Source organism: Poecilia formosa, unplaced genomic scaffold, assembly GCF_000485575.1.
Source record: "Poecilia formosa unplaced genomic scaffold, Poecilia_formosa-5.1.2 Scaffold398, whole genome shotgun sequence".
Lineage (NCBI taxonomy): Eukaryota > Metazoa > Chordata > Actinopteri > Cyprinodontiformes > Poeciliidae > Poecilia > Poecilia formosa.
The window spans coordinates 179,961-184,131 of NW_006800337.1; the positions used below are offsets into that span (position 1 = coordinate 179,961).

At 42.3% G+C, this 4,171-nt stretch overlaps 1 long non-coding RNA gene across 1 annotated transcript; it reads right to left on the reverse strand.

The window, feature by feature from the left end:
* Positions 1 to 552: 552 nt before the first annotated feature.
* Positions 553 to 1,851, reverse strand: LOC103154740 (uncharacterized). The gene is made up of 2 exons (XR_001659248.1): positions 1,498 to 1,851; positions 553 to 1,353 (listed from the first exon to the last, which is right to left on the reverse strand). It is a non-coding gene; the product is annotated as an uncharacterized LOC103154740 (long non-coding RNA).
* Between the last annotated feature and the right edge of the window lie 2,320 nt (positions 1,852 to 4,171).

Genomic DNA, 4,171 nt, shown 5'->3' on the forward strand with positions numbered 1-4,171 from the left:
TTATAATCCATGATTGTTAATATCTAAACTAACATTCACCTCCTGCTTTTGTGTGTGCAGGTGGGGAACCTCTTGTGCGAAGCATTCTGTTTCCATTTCCTTCTGCTTGTGAGTGTTCGCCTGACTTCAAAGCGACCACCCAGGACGAGAGTAAAAGAGGTTTCGTTAAAAGTGCTAACCGAGTGCTGTTGATTTGTTTTCAATCCCCTGCTCCCTCTTGAGCAACCCACTTTTCATCCAGATGACGAAAAGTAATGCTCAAAGGCAGCGTTTTGGAATTTTGAGGTTTTCTTTGGTAGCTGATGGAACAAAGTCAAACTCAAGTATTCCTCCCAGGAGGTCTGCGATGTCTGAAAAGAGGCATAATGTGTTTATACCCGCATCAACAAGGAGGTGATTGCTGCTCCGCTGGGTTCACCATATCGGTGTAAGCCTAAATTACAACCTAACCACCTCTTTGTAATGTTCCAGCCACTGACTGATGAATGGATGGACACAGATTAGGAGTCAGTGGGTGGTGCAGGTTTCCCACCCTCAGGATAGTTCTGAGCAATTATCCTTCCACACATGGTCCAACTAGTGTTTTTGGGAAGGGGAAGTTGTTTGTTTATGCAGTCCCACTAAATGATGTACTCCATCACATGCTGCAGTGACTCTCAAAAGTCTATACATCCTTGCCAAAATGCCACGTTTTTATGGTGTTAAAAATGAATGCACATTGAATAATACAATGTGACGTACAACTCAGCTGAATAGCAAATAATTCAACAAAATAAAACAGTTGCAGCTGGCAGGTTCAGCATGCCAGCTGCAACCAGAAGGGTTTTACTCAAAACTGCTTTGGAACTTCTTATAACTGCGGTCTCAATGCCAGTCCTTAAAGGCCGGTGTCCTGTAGTTTTAGAATGTTTGCAACATTTGTTACATGTTCAGCTTTCACACTGCACTGCATAAAACAGTCCAAACCCTTTGAAATACCTGCTTACCCCCGCGCCTGTGCTACCGCTGTCATGTACGAGGGTAGGCATCTGACCCACATGCAAAATCAGACCCGGGAAGTTAAGAATTTATTTACAAAATGTACAGGCACAGGTGTCTTGCAGGTGATTCTTTGGATCGGGCTCGGGGTTTATCTGGAAGCTGACAGACGAGTCAATGACTGTGCGGGGGGTGGACAGCAGGAGAAATTAACTTCTCAAAGGGGGAGGAGGAAGGAGTAGGATGGAGCCAGGCAACCAATTGGGAGGTCCGAGGCAAGTTTCTCTGGCAAGAATGAACCGTTGGCTGGAGCGGGCAGGCAGGTGAGGTTCGGAGCTGCAGGTGGGATTACAGGTTTGGAGGTCTGGCTTATTCCTGGGAATAAGAGACAGAGAACGAGTGAGGGAAGCAGACAACTCGCTGAGGTTTTCTCAAGAAGGTTACAAATAACTAGTTTCTAAGAAGAAGGTCTAGCAGACCTTGGTAGTCTCTAGACTTTCATGGTAGTCTAGAGACTACCATGAAAGAGTAATCATCCAGTGGACAGGTGAGGTCTGGAAGCTCCTTAAATCCTCTCTGGGTGATGATCCCAACAAGCTGCAGGTGTGCAGCTCTGCTCCAGGCCGCTCCCAGCAGGGAGCCAATAGGGAGAGACACTTTTATAAATCCAGATCCTGACAGCCGCTGCACCAAGAAGTACTACAGGAAGTGACACGAAAATCACAGAAGAAAACATGAGCCCAACTTCCTCCTTCACAAAACATAAACAAAAATGGAGTAGCGTCAGATTTTAGTAGTTGCGGGATTTCTCATATGCTTTTGGTAAAAGACCACAGGCCATCTCTCTATCTAGTGCTAGACACAAGTGTTTGTTTTGGCAACATTTTGGTGGCTCATTTGATCTGCTGTGGCTAATGTATTGTAGCGCAGAATGCTCTGCGCTACAATACATTTACTGTTTTTGGTGCTGTCTCCGGTCCATTTGCATCTACATATTATTCAAACCAAGTTAAAGTTCCCTTCAATCAAACTGACATCGAGGCTTTTAGGCAGGCCAGACTTAGATTTTTGGTCTGCATGCGGGTTTGATGACACATTCACACCTCTCCAAACAAACCGGACAATCTAGACCAGTGGTTCTTAACCTGGGTTCGATCGAACCCCAGGGGTTCAGCGGAGCCTCTGCCGCGGAGGCAAAGTCGTGATGACGCCCCGTTTTGCCATCACTTGCTCCAGAGAATCACGTTACATTGCTTAGCCAATCAGAGCTGCGGGAAGGAGTTCCACTCTCAGCATGGATTTGAACTTGTGTCTTTAATTACTTCAGTAAAGCTCACCATTTTTACCAAATTCTATAGTCTAAATCTGCTCCTTAGTCGCATCTTTTCGGGGTTGGTACTGCCTCTAGTGGCGTGGGGGAGGTAATACAGCTAATATAATTACATTAATAAATCAGAATACTGCAAATTATTTTCTGTGTCGGGGAGGGGTGGGGGGTTCGGTGAATGCGCATATGAAACTGGGGAGTTCGGTACCTCAAAAAAGATTAAGAACCACTGATCTAGACAAATGAACTACAGTTCAATAAAAGTGGACTAAACAGGACTTGTGTAAATGCACCGAAACCTTTATGGCTCAGAAACAGAACAGCTGCGTGTTAAGTGTTCTCTGTCTATTTACTTTTGAAGGCAGCTTGTTGACTGAACTGTATGCTAGTGAGGCAGTTTCCATCCATCCATGCATCCATTTTCTTTACACCCTTGTCCCTTAGTAGGGTCGGGAGGGGTGCTGGTTAGTGAGGCAGTTTCACAATTAAATTTCAATGTGTAGGACAAGAGACGCACCTACAAATTACAGGAATCTGACCTGTGAAGACTGCAGTTTCAGACCAATGGCTTGTAATATCTTATTGTTGTTTTGACCAAAACAACTATTATATTCCAGAGCAAGACACCTCACTGTGGACATGGTCATAGTGAAGGTCAGAGTGGTTTTGGCCAGAAATACGCCTCTTCTGCTTCAAGTTTAATTTCAAAGCTTTGGAAGATTTTAGGCAGGCCTGGACATTTTCTTTGTCTCACAACCTTACTCCATTAGCCAAAGCACTTGCAATAAAAGACTGATACTTCACAATTCACTTCACAGTTAATTGCTTCTTAGTGTTGGTGTATGACAGGAAGTACCCCAAAAAATACACAGCAGCTAAAAATGACATGTTTGACTTAAGAATGCAGTGTAGCTACAAATAGAACATTTCATTGAGCAGTGACATGGTTTCAATCTACGTGACTAGATTTAGTCCAAATACAGATGTGACTCACTGTTATTCAAACCCAGTAAGTTTTATACAGAACTTGAAAGTTTATGACAGGTTTTAAGTCCATCATAAGCCCAATGGTGCACTCACACCTGCTGCTAAAGGTAAATCTTGCAGAAATCCAAATTTGACACCTGACTGCTTTGGACATAATGCCTTAATCTCTGTTTCCTTTCATGTATTTCCTCCATAAACTTTGAATTCTGCAGCCCAGTGTTTTATTACTGTTTCCTTCTGAGCAGACTGGAATAAAAAAGAGTACACTGACCTCTTCTGGACAAAAACTGCCACAGCAGATCAAATGAGCCACCAAAATGTTGCTTTGTTTAGAGACGCTCTTCATTCTGATAGATAAAACATACTGATGAATGTGCAACGTGCCTTTAAAACACATGCAGAAACACACAAAACGAAGAAGTGAGTCACATCGTTTGAAGGTAACCGTTATTTGGACAAATCCACTAAAACAAGCCAGACAATTCAGCTTTCATCCTTATTTCAGCTCATTTTTAAAAAATTATGACTATATTTCTTGTTTATGAAGACATCTCTAACCAATACTGTTACACTGTATTAACACTCTACTTATTCAATATATTAAAGACACATTTAAATTGGATTACTGTGCATTTGGCTAAACCTGCAGCGGATGGTGAGATTCATTAAAGATCCTCCTTCAGAACTGCTGCTGGAACAGATCTCTGAGCTCTGTTAGAGAATCCTTACAATTGTCATATTTGTATTTTTAAAGACACAAACACAGAGCAAGTTTAGTGAAAATGGAGCAATTGCAGTAAACCAAAAACTTAACAGGGGTAGGTAGCAAACAGGTAGACATGAATAATTTATATTTATATTATATAATTTATAATTTAT